This window comes from Brienomyrus brachyistius, chromosome 2, assembly GCF_023856365.1.
Source record: "Brienomyrus brachyistius isolate T26 chromosome 2, BBRACH_0.4, whole genome shotgun sequence".
Lineage (NCBI taxonomy): Eukaryota > Metazoa > Chordata > Actinopteri > Osteoglossiformes > Mormyridae > Brienomyrus > Brienomyrus brachyistius.
Genome location: NC_064534.1, coordinates 42168247 through 42186250, shown reverse-complemented (window position 1 = coordinate 42186250; position 18004 = coordinate 42168247). Strand labels below are relative to the sequence as shown.

The window sequence follows — 18004 nt, the reverse complement described above, 5'->3', positions numbered from 1 at the left end:
ATCTGACTCACACTGCAGCCCCACCATCCAATCGGCAGCGCCCGACCCACACCAAACATTCACCAAACTACTCAGCCGGCAGCCTACCACAATTATTCCATTCTTTCCGCATCCGCACACTTCCTTCTTTTTAACTCCTTTTCACTACCGCACAGGTTAATCGCCGCACGTCCCCCGCCGGCAAACATTACTCCTTTGCCTACTGCATGCAGGCTTCTCTTAACGACCCTCTGTTATCAACTCCGCTAACAGCCACAAAATCTCCGCCGCACGAAGCCCACTGGTAGCTGCTGAATCACATGCTTCCCCAAAATGTCGCGCTGTCAGAACACTGGGAGCTACACACACCAACAAGTCCATACTGCAGGCTGCAGCCAGAACAATTTTCTACATTCAAACATCGACGGCCTCTTCTCTCTAAAAATTCACCAGACCGCTTCTACCACCAGCAAAGAAGTTTCCATCCCTAATTCCTCTGTGATTCCCACTAACCTAAACATTAAGCTGGCATTGAAGGGTGTGAATTACCCCGGCCAATCTGTTCTTTTAAATACAGCTTTTAGCAAGTTTTGACAGGAGAAGAGCAGAACTTGCTATGCCAATAATATCGAGTCTTCTGTGGCGAAGTGGTTTTTGCATAGAAAACAAAGCGGTCAGTTGAAGAGGAATAATATCAGTACTTTGTTTAAAACTCTGTGTAAAAAGCTGTCTCTTTATCATTAACAATAAGTTGTAAAACGTGAATGGGGAGTGACAGTCTTCAAGTTTGTGAGAAGATCGCGCCCTGGTGGAATAAAGGCACGAACAGCTTACAGCACCTAGAATTACCAGGAAGTATTTAGAGTAAAACGGTTTCTAAAAGCTGCCTTTATGAATGAGAGAAAAAAAATATATATATATATAAAATAGTAAAATGGAAGGGGAGTGATAGATTTAAATTAATCGTGAAGTGGAGCGCCCCCTGTATAATGGAAAAGTGAGAAAGGCTTACAGCACCTGGTATTCCCAGGTGGTCTCCCATCCAAGTACTAACCAGACCCTACCCTGCTTAGCTTCCAAGATCAGACGAGATCGGGCGTGTTCAGGGTGGTATGGCCGTAAGCGAGAGATGCTACCAAAAACAGCCCTTTTGCATTACACGCGTCTATACATGCCAGTTAGTCCCATTGGATCCTACTCCTGTTTTTTTTTTTTTTTATCTGACTCACACTGCAGCCCCACCATCCAATCGGCAGCGCCGGACCCACACCAAACATTCACCAAACTACTCAGCCGGCAGCCTACCACAATTATTCCATTCTTTCCGCATCCGCACACTTCCTTCTTTTTAACTCCTTTTCACTACCGCACAGGTTAATCGCCGCACGTCCCCCGCCGGCAAACATTACTCCTTTGCCTACTGCATTCAGGCTTCTCTTAACGACCCTCTGTTATCAACTCCGCTAACAGCCACAAAATCTCCGCCGCACGAAGCCCACTGGTAGCTGCTGAATCACATGCTTCCCCAAAACGTCGCGCTGTCAGAACACTGGGAGCTACACACACCAACAAGTCCATACTGCAGGCTGCAGCCAGAACAATTTTCTACATTCAAACATCGACGGCCTCTGCTCTCTAAAAATTCACCAGACCGCTTCTACCACCAGCAAAGAAGTTTCCATCCCTAATTCCTCTGTGATTCCCACTAACCTAAACATTAAGCTGGCATTGAAGGGTGTGAATTACCCCGGCCAATCTGTTCTTTTAAATACAGCTTTTAGCAAGTTTTGACAGGAGAAGAGCAGAACTTGCTATGCCAATAATATCGAGTCTTCTGTGGCGAAGTGGTTTTTGCATAGAAAACAAAGTGGTCAGTTGAAGAGGAATAATATCAGTACTTTGTTTAAAACTCTGTGTAAAAAGCTGTCTCTTTATCATTAACAATAAGTTGTAAAACGTGAATGGGGAGTGACAGTCTTCAAGTTTGTGAGAAGATCGCGCCCTGGTGGAATAAAGGCACGAACAGCTTACAGCACCTAGAATTACCAAGAAGTATTTAGAGTAAAACGGTTTCTAAAAGCTGCCTTTATGAATGAGAGAAAAAAAAAATATATATATATATAAAATAGTAAAATGGAAGGGGAGTGATAGATTTAAATTAATCGTGAAGTGGAGCGCCCCCTGTATAAAGGAAAAGTGAGAAAGGCTTACAGCACCTGGTATTCCCAGGTGGTCTCCCATCCAAGTACTAACCAGACCCTACCCTGCTTAGCTTCCGAGATCAGACGAGATCGGGCGTGTTCAGGGTGGTATGGCCGTAAGCGAGAGATGCTACCAAAAACAGCCCTTTTGCATTACACGCGTCTATACATGCCAGTTAGTCCCATTGGATCCTACTCCTGTTTTTTTTTTTTTTTATCTGACTCACACTGCAGCCCCACCATCCAATCGGCAGCGCCGGACCCACACCAAACATTCACCAAACTACTCAGCCGGCAGCCTACCACAATTATTCCATTCTTTCCGCATCCGCACACTTCCTTCTTTTTAACTCCTTTTCACTACCGCACAGGTTAATCGCCGCACGTCCCCCGCCGGCAAACATTACTCCTTTGCCTACTGCATTCAGGCTTCTCTTAACGACCCTCTGTTATCAACTCCGCTAACAGCCACAAAATCTCCGCCGCACGAAGCCCACTGGTAGCTGCTGAATCACATGCTTCCCCAAAACGTCGCGCTGTCAGAACACTGGGAGCTACACACACCAACAAGTCCATAATGCAGGCTGCAGCCAGAACAATTTTCTACATTCAAACATCGACGGCCTCTTCTCTCTAAAAATTCACCAGACCGCTTCTACCACCAGCAAAGAAGTTTCCATCCCTAATTCCTCTGTGATTCCCACTAACCTAAACATTAAGCTGGCATTGAAGGGTGTGAATTACCCCGGCCAATCTGTTCTTTTAAATACAGCTTTTAGCAAGTTTTGAAAGGAGAAGAGCAGAACTTGCTATGCCAATAATATCGAGTCTTCTGTGGCGAAGTGGTTTTTGCATAGAAAACAAAGCGGTCAGTTGAAGAGGAATAATATCAGTACTTTGTTTAAAACTGTGTGTAAAAAGCTGTCTCTTTATCATTAACAATAAGTTGTAAAACGTGAATGGGGAGTGACAGTCTTCAAGTTTGTGAGAAGATCGCGCCCTGGTGGAATAAAGGCACGAACAGCTTACAGCACCTAGAATTACCAGGAAGTATTTAGAGTAAAACGGTTTCTAAAAGCTGCCTTTATGAATGAGAGAAAAATAAATAAATATATATATATAAAATAGTAAAATGGAAGGGGAGTGATAGATTTAAATTAATCGTGAAGTGGAGCGCCCCCTGTATAAAGTAAAAGTGAGAAAAGCTTACAGGACCTGGTATTCCCAGGTGGTCTCCCATCCAAGTACTAACCAGACCCTACCCTGCTTAGCTTCCAAGATCAGACGAGATCGGGCGTGTTCAGGGTGGTATGGCCGTAAGCGAGAGATGCCACTAAAAACATCCCTTTTGCATTACACGCCTCTATACATGCCAGTTGATCCCATTGGATCCTACTAATGTTCTTTTTTTTTTTATCTGACTCACACTGCAGCCCCACCATCCAATCGGCAGCGCCGGACCCACACCAAACATTCACCAAACTACTCAGCCGGCAGCCTACCACAATTATTCCATTCTTTCCGCATCCGCAAACTTCCTTCTTTTTAACTCCTTTTCACTACCGCACAGGTTAATCGCCGCACGTCCCCCGCCGGCAAACATTACTCCTTTGCCTACTGCATGCAGGCTTCTCTTAACGACCCTCTGTTATCAACTCCGCTAACAGCCACAAAATCTCCGCCGCACGAAGCCCACTGGTAGCTGCTGAATCACATGCTTCCCCAAAATGTCGCGCTGTCAGAACACTGGGAGCTACACACACCAACAAGTCCATACTGCAGGCTGCAGCCAGAACAATTTTCTACATTCAAACATCGACGGCCTCTTCTCTCTAAAAATTCACCAGACCGCTTCTACCACCAGCAAAGAAGTTTCCATCCCTAATTCCTCTGTGATTCCCACTAACCTAAACATTAAGCTGGCATTGAAGGGTGTGAATTACCCCGGCCAATCTGTTCTTTTAAATACAGCTTTTAGCAAGTTTTGAAAGGAGAAGAGCAGAACTTGCTATGCCAATAATATCGAGTCTTCTGTGGCGAAGTGGTTTTTGCATAGAAAACAAAGCGGTCAGTTGAAGAGGAATAATATCAGTACTTTGTTTAAAACTGTGTGTAAAAAGCTTTATCATTAACAATAAGTTGTAAAACGTGAATGGGGAGTGACAGTCTTCAAGTTTGTGAGAAGATCGCGCCCTGGTGGAATAAAGGCACGAACAGCTTACAGCACCTAGAATTACCAGGAAGTATTTAGAGTAAAACGGTGTGTAAAAGCTGCCTTTATGAATGAGAGAAAAATAAATAAATATATATATATAAAATAGTAAAATGGAAGGGGAGTGATAGATTTAAATTAATCGTGAAGTGGAGCGCCCCCTGTATAAAGTAAAAGTGAGAAAAGCTTACAGGACCTGGTATTCCCAGGTGGTCTCCCATCCAAGTACTAACCAGACCCTACCCTGCTTAGCTTCCGAGATCAGATGAGATCGGGCGTGTTCAGGGTGGTATGGCCGTAAGCGAGAGATGCCACCAAAAACATCCCTTTTGCATTACACGCCTCTATACATGCCAGTTGGTCCCATTGGATCCTACTAATGTTCTTTTTTTTTTTTTTATCTGACTCACACTGCAGCCCCACCATCCAATCGGCAGCGCCGGACCCACACCAAACATTCACCAAACTACTCAGCCGGCAGCCTACCACAATTATTCCATTCTTTCCGCATACCGCACACTTCCTTCTTTTTAACTCCTTTTCACTACCGCACAGGTTAATCGCCGCACGTCCCCCGCCGGCAAACATTACTCCTTTGCCTACTGCATGCAGGCTTCTCTTAACGACCCTCTGTTATCAACTCCGCTAACAGCCACAAAATCTCCGCCGCACGAAGCCCACTGGTAGCTGCTGAATCACATGCTTCCCCAAAATGTCGCGCTGTCAGAACACTGGGAGCTACACACACCAACAAGTCCATACTGCAGGCTGCAGCCAGAACAATTTTCTACATTCAAACATCGACGGCCTCTTCTCTCTAAAAATTCACCAGACCGCTTCTACCACCAGCAAAGAAGTTTCCATCCCTAATTCCTCTGTGATTCCCACTAACCTAAACATTAAGCTGGCATTGAAGGGTGTGAATTACCCCGGCCAATCTGTTCTTTTAAATACAGCTTTTAGCAAGTTTTGAAAGGAGAAGAGCAGGACTTGCTATGCCAATAATATCGAGTCTTCTGTGGCGAAGTGGTTTTTGCATAGAAAACAAAGCGGTCAGTTGAAGAGGAATAATATCAGTACTTTGTTTAAAACTGTGTGTAAAAAGCTGTCTCTTTATCATTAACAATAAGTTGTAAAACGTGAATGGGGAGTGACCGTCTTCAAGTTTGTGAGAAGATCGCGCCCTGGTGGAATAAAGGCACGAACAGCTTACAGCACCTAGAATTACCAGGAAGTATTTAGAGTAAAACGGTGTGTAAAAGCTGCCTTTATGAATGAGAGAAAAAAAAATATATATATAAAATAGTAAAATGGAAGGGGAGTGATAGATTTAAATTAATCGTGAAGTGGAGCGCCCCCTGTATAAAGTAAAAGTGAGAAAAGCTTACAGCACCTGGTATTCCCAGGAGGTCTCCCATCCAAGTACTAACCAGACCTTACCCTGCTTGGCTTCCGAGATCGGATGAGATCGGGCGTGTTCAGGGTGGTATGGCCATAAGCGAGAGACGCGACCAAAAACAGCCCTTTTGCATTACACGCCTCTATACATGCCAGTTGGTCCCATTGGATCCTACTAATGTTCTTTTTTTTTTTTTATCTGACTCACACTGCAGCCCCACCATCCAATCGGCAGCGCCGGACCCACACCAAACATTCACCAAAGTACTCAGCCGGCAGCCTACCACAATTATTCCATTCTTTCCGCATCCGCACGCTTCCTTCTTTTTAACTCCTTTTCACTACCGCACAGGTTAATCGCCGCACGTCCCCCGCCGGCAAACATTACTCCTTTGCCTACTGCATGCAGGCTTCTCTTAACGACCCTCTGTTATCAACTCCGCTAACAGCCACAAAATCTCCGCCGCACGAAGCCCACTGGTAGCTGCTGAATCACATGCTTCCCCAAAACGTCGCGCTGTCAGAACACTGGGAGCTACACACACCAACAAGTCCATACTGCAGGCTGCAGCCAGAACAATTTTCTACATTCAAACATCGACGGCCTCTTCTCTCTAAAAATTCACCAGACCGCTTCTACCACCAGCAAAGAAGTTTCCATCCCTAATTCCTCTGTGATTCCCACTAACCTAAACATTAAGCTGGCATTGAAGGGTGTGAATTACCCCGGCCAATCTGTTCTTTTAAATACAGCTTTTAGCAAGTTTTGAAAGGAGAAGAGCAGAACTTGCTATGCCAATAATATCGAGTATTCTGTGGCGAAGTGGTTTTTGCATAGAAAACAAAGCGGTCAGTTGAAGAGGAATAATATCAGTACTTTGTTTAAAACTGTGTGTAAAAAGCTGTCTCTTTATCATTAACAATAAGTTGTAAAACGTGAATGGGGAGTGACCGTCTTCAAGTTTGTGAGAAGATCGCGCCCTGGTGGAATAAAGGCACGAACAGCTTACAGCACCCAGAATTACCAGGAAGTATTTAGAGTAAAACGGTGTGTAAAAGCTGCCTTTATGAATGAGAGAAAAAAAAATATATATATAAAATAGTAAAATGGAAGGGGAGTGATAGATTTAAATTAATCGTGAAGTGGAGCGCCCCCTGTATAAAGTAAAAGTGAGAAAAACTTACAGCACCTGGTATTCCCAGGAGGTCTCCCATCCAAGCACTAACCAGACCCTACCCTGCTTGGCTTCCGAGATCGGATGAGATCGGGCGTGTTCAGGGTGGTATGGCCGTAAGCGAGAGATGCCACCAAAAACATCCCTTTTGCATTACACGCCTCTATACATGCCAGTTGGTCCCATTGGATCCTACTAATGTTCTTTTTTTTTTTTTATCTGACTCACACTGCAGCCCCACCATCCAATCGGCAGCGCCGGACCCACACCAAACATTCACCAAACTACTCAGCCGGCAGCCTACCACAATTATTCCATTCTTTCCGCATCCGCACACTTCCTTCTTTTTAACTCCTTTTCACTACCGCACAGGTTAATTGCCGCACGTCCCCCGCCGGCAAACATTACTCCTTTGCCTACTGCATGCAGGCTTCTCTTAACGACCCTCTGTTATCAACTCCGCTAACAGCCACAAAATCTCCGCCGCACGAAGCCCACTGGTAGCTGCTGAATCACATGCTTCCCCAAAACGTCGCGCTGTCAGAACACTGGGAGCTACACACACCAACAAGTCCATACTGCAGGCTGCAGCCAGAACAATTTTCTACATTCAAACATCGACGGCCTCTTCTCTCTAAAAATTCACCAGACCGCTTCTACCACCAGCAAAGAAGTTTCCATCCCTAATTCCTCTGTGATTCCCACTAACCTAAACATTAAGCTAGCATTGAAGGGTGTGAATTACCCCGGCCAATCTGTTCTTTTAAATACAGCTTTTAGCAAGTTTTTAAAGGAGAAGAGCAGGACTTGCTATGCCAATAATATCGAGTCTTCTGTGGCGAAGTGGTTTTTGCATAGAAAACAAAGCGGTCAGTTGAAGAGGAATAATATCAGTACTTTGTTTAAAACTGTGTGTAAAAAGCTGTCTCTTTATCATTAACAATAAGTTGTAAAACGTGAATGGGGAGTGACCGTCTTCAAGTTTGTGAGAAGATCGCGCCCTGGTGGAATAAAGGCACGAACAGCTTACAGCACCTAGAATTACCAGGAAGTATTTAGAGTAAAACGGTTTCTAAAAGCTGCCTTTATGAAAGAGAGAAAAAAAAAATATATATATATATAAAATAGTAAAATGGAAGGGGAGTGATAGATTTAAATTAATCGTGAAGTGGAGCGCCCCCTGTATAAAGTAAAAGTGAGAAAAGCTTACAGCACCTGGTATTCCCAGGTGGTCTCCCATCCAAGTACTAACCAGACCCTAACCTGCTTAGCTTCCGAGATCAGACGAGATCGGGCGTGTTCAGGGTGGTATGGCCGTAAGCGAGAGATGCCACCAAAAACATCCCTTTTGCATTACACGCCTCTATACATGCCAGTTGGTCCCATTGGATCCTACTAATGTTCTTTTTTTTTTTTTTATCTGACTCACACTGCAGCCCCACCATCCAATCGGCAGCGCCGGACCCACACCAAACATTCACCAAAGTACTCAGCCGGCAGCCTACCACAATTATTCCATTCTTTCCGCATCCGCACGCTTCCTTCTTTTTAACTCCTTTTCACTACCGCACAGGTTAATCGCCGCACGTCCCCCGCCGGCAAACATTACTCCTTTGCCTACTGCATGCAGGCTTCTCTTAACGACCCTCTGTTATCAACTCCGCTAACAGCCACAAAATCTCCGCCGCACGAAGCCCACTGGTAGCTGCTGAATCACATGCTTCCCCAAAACGTCGCGCTGTCAGAACACTGGGAGCTACACACACCAACAAGTCCATACTGCAGGCTGCAGCCAGAACAATTTTCTACATTCAAACATCGACGGCCTCTTCTCTCTAAAAATTCACCAGACCGCTTCTACCACCAGCAAAGAAGTTTCCATCCCTAATTCCTCTGTGATTCCCACTAACCTAAACATTAAGCTGGCATTGAAGGGTGTGAATTACCCCGGCCAATCTGTTCTTTTAAATACAGCTTTTAGCAAGTTTTGAAAGGAGAAGAGCAGAACTTGCTATGCCAATAATATCGAGTATTCTGTGGCGAAGTGGTTTTTGCATAGAAAACAAAGCGGTCAGTTGAAGAGGAATAATATCAGTACTTTGTTTAAAACTGTGTGTAAAAAGCTGTCTCTTTATCATTAACAATAAGTTGTAAAACGTGAATGGGGAGTGACCGTCTTCAAGTTTGTGAGAAGATCGCGCCCTGGTGGAATAAAGGCACGAACAGCTTACAGCACCCAGAATTACCAGGAAGTATTTAGAGTAAAACGGTGTGTAAAAGCTGCCTTTATGAATGAGAGAAAAAAATATATATATATAAAATAGTAAAATGGAAGGGGAGTGATAGATTTAAATTAATCGTGAAGTGGAGCGCCCCCTGTATAAAGTAAAAGTGAGAAAAACTTACAGCACCTGGTATTCCCAGGAGGTCTCCCATCCAAGCACTAACCAGACCCTACCCTGCTTGGCTTCCGAGATCGGATGAGATCGGGCGTGTTCAGGGTGGTATGGCCGTAAGCGAGAGATGCCACCAAAAACATCCCTTTTGCATTACACGCCTCTATACATGCCAGTTGGTCCCATTGGATCCTACTAATGTTCTTTTTTTTTTTTTTATCTGACTCACACTGCAGCCCCACCATCCAATCGGCAGCGCCGGACCCACACCAAACATTCACCAAAGTACTCAGCCGGCAGCCTACCACAATTATTCCATTCTTTCCGCATCCGCACGCTTCCTTCTTTTTAACTCCTTTTCACTACTGCACAGGTTAATCGCCGCACGTCCCCCGCCGGCAAACATTACTCCTTTGCCTACTGCATGCAGGCTTCTCTTAACGACCCTCTGTTATCAACTCCGCTAACAGCCACAAAATCTCCGCCGCACGAAGCCCACTGGTAGCTGCTGAATCACATGCTTCCCCAAAACGTCGCGCTGTCAGAACACTGGGAGCTACACACACCAACAAGTCCATACTGCAGGCTGCAGCCAGAACAATTTTCTACATTCAAACATCGACGGCCTCTTCTCTCTAAAAATTCACCAGACCGCTTCTACCACCAGCAAAGAAGTTTCCATCCCTAATTCCTCTGTGATTCCCACTAACCTAAACATTAAGCTGGCATTGAAGGGTGTGAATTACCCCGGCCAATCTGTTCTTTTAAATACAGCTTTTAGCAAGTTTTGAAAGGAGAAGAGCAGAACTTGCTATGCCAATAATATCGAGTATTCTGTGGCGAAGTGGTTTTTGCATAGAAAACAAAGCGTCAGTTGAAGAGGAATAATATCAGTACTTTGTTTAAAACTGTGTGTAAAAAGCTGTCTCTTTATCATTAACAATAAGTTGTAAAACGTGAATGGGGAGTGACCGTCTTCAAGTTTGTGAGAAGATCGCGCCCTGGTGGAATAAAGGCACGAACAGCTTACAGCACCCAGAATTACCAGGAAGTATTTAGAGTAAAACGGTGTGTAAAAGCTGCCTTTATGAATGAGAGAAAAAAATATATATATATAAAATAGTAAAATGGAAGGGGAGTGATAGATTTAAATTAATCGTGAAGTGGAGCGCCCCCTGTATAAAGTAAAAGTGAGAAAAGCTTACAGCACCTGGTATTCCCAGGAGGTCTCCCATCCAAGCACTAACCAGACCCTACCCTGCTTGGCTTCCGAGATCGGATGAGATCGGGCGTGTTCAGGGTGGTATGGCCGTAAGCGAGAGATGCCACCAAAAACATCCCTTTTGCATTACACGCCTCTATACATGCCAGTTGGTCCCATTGGATCCTACTAATGTTCTTTTTTTTTTTTTATCTGACTCACACTGCAGCCCCACCATCCAATCGGCAGCGCCGGACCCACACCAAACATTCACCAAACTACTCAGCCGGCAGCCTACCACAATTATTCCATTCTTTCCGCATACCGCACACTTCCTTCTTTTTAACTCCTTTTCACTACCGCACAGGTTAATCGCCGCACGTCCCCCGCCGGCAAACATTACTCCTTTGCCTACTGCATGCAGGCTTCTCTTAACGACCCTCTGTTATCAACTCCGCTAACAGCCACAAAATCTCCGCCGCACGAAGCCCACTGGTAGCTGCTGAATCACATGCTTCCCCAAAATGTCGCGCTGTCAGAACACTGGGAGCTACACACACCAACAAGTCCATACTGCAGGCTGCAGCCAGAACAATTTTCTACATTCAAACATCGACGGCCTCTTCTCTCTAAAAATTCACCAGACCGCTTCTACCACCAGCAAAGAAGTTTCCATCCCTAATTCCTCTGTGATTCCCACTAACCTAAACATTAAGCTGGCATTGAAGGGTGTGAATTACCCCGGCCAATCTGTTCTTTTAAATACAGCTTTTAGCAAGTTTTGAAAGGAGAAGAGCAGAACTTGCTATGCCAATAATATCGAGTCTTCTGTGGCGAAGTGGTTTTTGCATAGAAAACAAAGCGGTCAGTTGAAGAGGAATAATATCAGTACTTTGTTTAAAACTGTGTGTAAAAAGCTGTCTCTTTATCATTAACAATAAGTTGTAAAACGTGAATGGGGAGTGACCGTCTTCAAGTTTGTGAGAAGATCGCGCCCTGGTGGAATAAAGGCACGAACAGCTTACAGCACCTAGAATTACCAGGAAGTATTTAGAGTAAAACGGTTTCTAAAAGCTGCCTTTATGAATGAGAGAAAAAATATATATATATATATAAAATAGTAAAATGGAAGGGGAGTGATAGATTTAAATTAATCGTGAAGTGGAGCGCCCCCTGTATAAAGTAAAAGTGAGAAAAGCTTACAGCACCTGGTATTCCCAGGTGGTCTCCCATCCAAGTACTAACCAGACACTACCCTGCTTAGCTTCCGAGATCAGACGAGATCGGGCGTGTTCAGGGTGGTATGGCCGTAAGCGAGAGATACTACCAAAAACAGCCCTTTTGCATTACACGCGTCTATACATGCCAGTTAGTCTCTTTGGATCCTACTCCTGGTTTTTTTTTTTTTTATCTGACTCACACTGCAGCCCCACCATCCAATCGGCAGCGCCGGACCCACACCAAACATTCACCAAACTACTCAGCCGGCAGCCTACCACAATTATTCCATTCTTTCCGCATCCGCACACTTCCTTCTTTTTAACTCCTTTTCACTACCGCACAGGTTAATCGCCGCACGTCCCCCGCCGGCAAACATTACTCCTTTGCCTACTGCATGCAGGCTTCTCTTAACGACCCTCTGTTATCAACTCCGCTAACAGCCACAAAATCTCCGCCGCACGAAGCCCACTGGTAGCTGCTGAATCACATGCTTCCCCAAAACGTCGCGCTGTCAGAACACTGGGAGCTACACACACCAACAAGTCCATACTGCAGGCTGCAGCCAGAACAATTTTCTACATTCAAACATCGACGGCCTCTTCTCTCTAAAAATTCACCAGACCGCTTCTACCACCAGCAAAGAAGTTTCCATCCCTAATTCCTCTGTGATTCCCACTAACCTAAACATTAAGCTGGCATTGAAGGGTGTGAATTACCCCGGCCAATCTGTTCTTTTAAATACAGCTTTTAGCAAGTTTTGACAGGAGAAGAGCAGAACTTGCTATGCCAATAATATCGAGTCTTCTGTGGCGAAGTGGTTTTTGCATAGAAAACAAAGTGGTCAGTTGAAGAGGAATAATATCAGTACTTTGTTTAAAACTCTGTGTAAAAAGCTGTCTCTTTATCATTAACAATAAGTTGTAAAACGTGAATGGGGAGTGACAGTCTTCAAGTTTGTGAGAAGATCGCGCCCTGGTGGAATAAAGGCACGAACAGCTTACAGCACCTAGAATTACCAAGAAGTATTTAGAGTAAAACGGTTTCTAAAAGCTGCCTTTATGAATGAGAGAAAAAAAATATATATATATATAAAATAGTAAAATGGAAGGGGAGTGATAGATTTAAATTAATCGTGAAGTGGAGCGCCCCCTGTATAAAGGAAAAGTGAGAAAGGCTTACAGCACCTGGTATTCCCAGGTGGTCTCCCATCCAAGTACTAACCAGACCCTACCCTGCTTAGCTTCTGAGATCAGACGAGATCGGGCGTGTTCAGGGTGGTATGGCCGTAAGCGAGAGATGCTACCAAAAACAGCCCTTTTGCATTACATGCGTCTATACATGCCAGTTAGTCCCATTGGATCCTACTCCTGTTTTTTTTTTTTTTTATCTGACTCACACTGCAGCCCCACCATCCAATCGGCAGCGCCGGACCCACACCAAACATTCACCAAACTACTCAGCCGGCAGCCTACCACAATTGTTCCATTCTTTCCGCATCCGCACACTTCCTTCTTTTTAACTCCTTTTCACTACCGCACAGGTTAATCGCCGCACGTCCCCCGCCGGCAAACATTACTCCTTTGCCTACTGCATGCAGGCTTCTCTTAACGACCCTCTGTTATCAACTCCGCTAACAGCCACAAAATCTCCACCGCACGATGCCCACTGGCAGCTGCTGAATCACATGCTTCCCCAAAACGTCGCACTGTCAGAACACTGGGAGCTACACACACCAACAAGTCTATACTGCAGGCTGTAGCCAGAACAATTTTCTACATTCAAACATCGACGGCCTCTTCTCTCTAAAAATTCACCAGACCGCTTCTACCACCAGCAAAGAAGTTTCCATCCCTAATTCCTCTGTGACTCCCACTAACCTAAACATTAAGCTGGCATTGAAGGGTGTGAATTACCCCGGCCAATCTGTTCTTTTAAATACAGCTTTTAGCAAGTTTTGAAAGGAGAAGAGCAGAACTTGCTATGCCAATAATATCGAGTCTTCTGTGGCGAAGTGGTTTTTGCATAGAAAACAAAGCGGTCAGTTGAAGAGGAATAATATCAGTACTTTGTTTAAAACTGTGTGTAAAAAGCTGTCTCTTTATCATTAACAATAAGTTGTAAAACGTGAATGGGGAGTGACAGTCTTCAAGTTTGTGAGAAGATCGCGCCCTGGTGGAATAAAGGCACGAACAGCTTACAGCACCTTGAATTACCAGGAAGTATTTAGAGTAAAACGGTGTGTAAAAGCTACCTTTATGAATGAGAGAAAAATATATAAATATAAATAAAATAGTAAAATGGAAGGGGAGTGATAGATTTAAATTAATCGTGAAGTGGAGCGCCCCCTGTATAAAGTAAAAGTGAGAAAAGCTTACAGCACCTGGTATTCCCAGGAGGTCTCCCATCCAAGTACTAACCAGACCCTACCCTGCTTGGCTTCCGAGATCGGATGAGATCGGGCGTGTTCAGGGTGGTATGGCCATAAGCGAGAGACGCTACCAAAAACAGCCCTTTTGCATTACACGCGTCTATACATGCCAGTTAGTCCCATTGGATCCTACTCCTGTTTTTTTTTTTTTTTTATCTGACTCACACTGCAGCACCACCATCCAATCGGCAGCGCCGGACCCACACCAAACATTCACCAAACTACTCAGCCGGCAGCCTACCACAATTATTCCATTCTTTCCGCATCCGCACACTTCCTTCTTTTTAACTCCTTTTCACTACCGCACAGGTTAATCGCCGCACGTCCCCCGCCGGCAAACATTACTCCTTTGCCTACTGCATGCAGGCTTCTCTTAACGACCCTCTGTTATCAACTCCGCTAACAGCCACAAAATCTCCGCCGCACGAAGCCCACTGGTAGCTGCTGAATCACATGCTTCCCCAAAACGTCGCGCTGTCAGAACACTGGGAGCTACACACACCAACAAGTCCATACTGCAGGCTGCAGCCAGAACTATTTTCTACATTCAAACATCGACGGCCTCTTCTCTCTAAAAATTCACCAGACCGCTTCTACCACCAGCAAAGAAGTTTCCATCCCTAATTCCTCTGTGATTCCCACTAACCTAAACATTAAGCTGGCATTGAAGGGTGTGAATTACCCCGGCCAATCTGTTCTTTTAAATACAGCTTTTAGCAAGTTTTGAAAGGAGAAGAGCAGAACTTGCTATGCCAATAATATCGAGTCTTCTGTGGCGAAGTGGTTTTTGCATAGAAAACAAAGCGGTCAGTTGAAGAGGAATAATATCAGTACTTTGTTTAAAACTGTGTGTAAAAAGCTGTCTCTTTATCATTAACAATAAGTTGTAAAACGTGAATGGGGAGTGACAGTCTTCAAGTTTGTGAGAAGATCGCGCCCTGGTGGAATAAAGGCACGAACAGCTTACAGCACCTAGAATTACCAGGAAGTATTTAGAGTAAAACGGTTTCTAAAAGCTGCCTTTATGAATGAGAGAAAAAAAAAATATATATATATATAAAATAGTAAAATGGAAGGGGAGTGATAGATTTAAATTAATCGTGAAGTGGAGCGCCCCCTGTACAAAGTAAAAGTGAGAAAAGCTTACAGCACCTGGTATTCCCAGGAGGTCTCCCATCCAAGTACTAACCAGACCCTACGCTGCTTGGCTTCCGAGATCGGATGAGATCGGGCGTGTTCAGGGTGGTATGGCCATAAGCGAGAGACGCTACCAAAAACAGCCCTTTTGCATTACACGCGTCTATACATGCCAGTTAGTCCCATTGGATCCTGTTAGGTTGAAGAAACTGTTATTAATCATTTTGTTATCACTCCTGTATGATCAGCAATGAATGTAAATATGTATATATATTATTTTGTTTTCCCCTAGCCTCATACTTTAGATTATATTAATAATAGCATTCCCACCTTAGCAAAACCAGAACTTTCTCTCACCTCCCTATTCTGCATGACTCTTGCGCCTCCCACTGACTATAAATAAAGGAGTCAAGGGGAACCACCCTTTGTAACACATTCTGCTGTAGTTTGCATTGCAGAGAGTGTGGGTACCCTTGCAAGTAAAACTGTAACCTGTGTGTGTCTCATAAATGTGGAGTTGGGGTGGAAACGCCGGGCGCTTTCCCCAACATAGAATTTGGTCCTTCGAGCCGGATCCGAGGAACCCCGAAGACGTCTCCAGTACGCCGAGAGAAGCGACACCGAAAACTGCCGGCAGTCACTCGAAGACGGGTGCAAGAAAGACCTGTGATGTGAATTCGTCATCAGGCCGGTGGTTAGAACTGCGCTCGACGTCTGGTGATGTCTGAAGGACCTCGGTGACGGAACAGAGAGCACACTATACAGGTGAGAGATATGGCACCTAAGTGAGTAGGTGGCCAAGTGAGACATACGGCACCTAAATAAGTAGGTGGCCAAGACATGCATGTGGTTGAGGTTAGCCGAAATTAACCGGGAGAGAAAGTAGGCGTTATTGGAAATATATATATTGATGTATGTGGATGTGTTTTTATAGGTTTTAGATTAACCTACACGATCCACCCTAAAAGCAACAACATACTGGTGACTGAAGGATCAAGGACGGGTTTCATCCCTGAAAACTAACACCGCTGCTCTAATAGTGAGCAGTAGAAGGCCGTGTTGGTGTCCTCCTGAGGTCTCATGTCAGGGACTTGCTTTTAGGATTTTTTATGTTTTGTAGTGTATTCAATAAAAGGTAACAATGGGAAAAAATCTGAGTAAACAAATCAAATTAGAGGGAGATGAGAAGTTTATGGAAGGATATAAACCAGGATCAGGACAAATAAGTAGTCAGAGATGGAGGAAAAAACATGGGTTTGAAGGAAAACTCCATACTCCAGACATAAGTTACAGGGAAACTTAAAACTGGAGATGTTACAGACTACCAATAAGAAAAAAGGCCAAGATAGAAAAAAGGAATATGTTTTCTCTGATGCATGGTTAGAACAGAGTAAACTAAGAGATAATAAGAGACAACAGAAAAAGGGAAATAAGGAGAAAAAACTGCAGGTGGCTTTAATCACACTAGACGAAGAAACGGCAGCAAGACCTTCTGCCCCTCCAGCTCCTCCACCGCCCCCACAAATTCCGGTGCCTGCACCGGCGCTGGTTCCAGCCACAGATAGACAAGAAGCAAGGGGGGGGGGGGGTGGAACCATCTCGCATGTTAACTCGAGGGTCTGATCCCTCTCTATATCCTGTAAAAGATTTGGCCACAGCTAAAGTACAATGGCATCCAAAAAATAACACAGAACAAGAGGAGGTAGAATGGCAGTGTCCCCTCGTAGAAGTGGCAAATCCAAATCGAGGCCCAAATAATGCAGGACCCGAAACTATGTTAGTATATAGACCCTGGACCGCTGAGGATAGAACAGCGGCTTTAAAAGGAATACCCCCGGTTGAAGAAGGGGTACCCGAGTTTTGGACTGCCATCCTAGAATTACAAAGTAGTTTTCATTTGAACGGCAGGGAAATGTATAGATGTCTCAGACAGTTGTTTACCCATAAATGGGGACGTGTAGCGGGAGACTTCACAGGACATGGTAATAATGATGAAGTCTTAGCACATGACTCACAGGAACTCATACAAGCATTACAACACCTGCGAGAGAGGATAGACACAGTCTTCGTAAGACGTGCAGATTATGGGCGAATAGCGCAGTGCAAACAAAAAGATGGAGAGGAACCTGAGGATTTTATGGATAGGATGCGAGTGGTGTTCAGGGGAAATTCAGGAATTCCTCACGACAAGGAAGATGGAGGAGTGTATCAGCAACAATTAAAACGAGCTTTTGTCGCAGGCCTAAAGCCTGAATTGCGAAAATATCTCGACAAACATTGGGTACATCAGAATACTGGCTCAGTCCAACAAGCCTTAGAATATGCCCAACACGCACAGAAAGCGCAGAAACAGCAAAAGACAGATACAATATTCAGCGCCTCTGACGTGGTAGCGCTAGTGCAAACGAACCCTCGGGGACGCGGGGGATTCAGAGGTAGAGGAAGAGGAAGATTTAGAGGCCGAGGAAGATTAAGAAATAAACAAACAGGAGGGTTTTCACAGGAAACAGAGTGTTGGACATGCGGGAAACCTGGACATTTAAGCAGGGACTGCAGGTCAGGGAAGCGACCATTTAATCCAAACTCCACCGAAAATGACCAATGACCCTCCTCGGAGACCCCTGTTGCCGACACTATCCGAGGTGAAACAGAGGTC

General features: G+C 44.7%; 13 non-coding genes across 13 annotated transcripts; all 13 read right to left on the bottom strand.

The window, feature by feature from the left end:
* Window positions 1-984: 984 nt before the first annotated feature.
* LOC125733368 (5S ribosomal RNA) lies at window positions 985-1103 on the bottom strand. The gene has a single exon (XR_007392713.1). It is a non-coding gene; the product is annotated as a 5S ribosomal RNA (ribosomal RNA).
* Window positions 1104-2183: 1080 nt separating this feature from the next.
* Window positions 2184-2302, bottom strand: LOC125734205 (5S ribosomal RNA). The gene has a single exon (XR_007393528.1). It is a non-coding gene; the product is annotated as a 5S ribosomal RNA (ribosomal RNA).
* A 1081-nt stretch (window positions 2303-3383) lies between these two features.
* On the bottom strand, window positions 3384-3502 carry LOC125735750 (5S ribosomal RNA). The gene has a single exon (XR_007395040.1). It is a non-coding gene; the product is annotated as a 5S ribosomal RNA (ribosomal RNA).
* Window positions 3503-4576: 1074 nt separating this feature from the next.
* On the bottom strand, window positions 4577-4695 carry LOC125733719 (5S ribosomal RNA). The gene has a single exon (XR_007393056.1). It is a non-coding gene; the product is annotated as a 5S ribosomal RNA (ribosomal RNA).
* A 1078-nt stretch (window positions 4696-5773) lies between these two features.
* On the bottom strand, window positions 5774-5892 carry LOC125734611 (5S ribosomal RNA). The gene has a single exon (XR_007393916.1). It is a non-coding gene; the product is annotated as a 5S ribosomal RNA (ribosomal RNA).
* Window positions 5893-6968: 1076 nt separating this feature from the next.
* Window positions 6969-7087, bottom strand: LOC125734964 (5S ribosomal RNA). The gene has a single exon (XR_007394265.1). It is a non-coding gene; the product is annotated as a 5S ribosomal RNA (ribosomal RNA).
* A 1081-nt stretch (window positions 7088-8168) lies between these two features.
* On the bottom strand, window positions 8169-8287 carry LOC125733996 (5S ribosomal RNA). The gene has a single exon (XR_007393325.1). It is a non-coding gene; the product is annotated as a 5S ribosomal RNA (ribosomal RNA).
* Window positions 8288-9364: 1077 nt separating this feature from the next.
* Window positions 9365-9483, bottom strand: LOC125734963 (5S ribosomal RNA). The gene has a single exon (XR_007394264.1). It is a non-coding gene; the product is annotated as a 5S ribosomal RNA (ribosomal RNA).
* A 1076-nt stretch (window positions 9484-10559) lies between these two features.
* LOC125733981 (5S ribosomal RNA) lies at window positions 10560-10678 on the bottom strand. The gene has a single exon (XR_007393311.1). It is a non-coding gene; the product is annotated as a 5S ribosomal RNA (ribosomal RNA).
* A 1080-nt stretch (window positions 10679-11758) lies between these two features.
* Window positions 11759-11877, bottom strand: LOC125734358 (5S ribosomal RNA). The gene has a single exon (XR_007393674.1). It is a non-coding gene; the product is annotated as a 5S ribosomal RNA (ribosomal RNA).
* A 1078-nt stretch (window positions 11878-12955) lies between these two features.
* On the bottom strand, window positions 12956-13074 carry LOC125733707 (5S ribosomal RNA). Its single transcript, XR_007393044.1, has one exon. It is a non-coding gene; the product is annotated as a 5S ribosomal RNA (ribosomal RNA).
* Window positions 13075-14151: 1077 nt separating this feature from the next.
* LOC125732723 (5S ribosomal RNA) lies at window positions 14152-14270 on the bottom strand. The gene has a single exon (XR_007392094.1). It is a non-coding gene; the product is annotated as a 5S ribosomal RNA (ribosomal RNA).
* A 1081-nt stretch (window positions 14271-15351) lies between these two features.
* LOC125734751 (5S ribosomal RNA) lies at window positions 15352-15470 on the bottom strand. Its single transcript, XR_007394054.1, has one exon. It is a non-coding gene; the product is annotated as a 5S ribosomal RNA (ribosomal RNA).
* Window positions 15471-18004: the final 2534 nt, after the last annotated feature.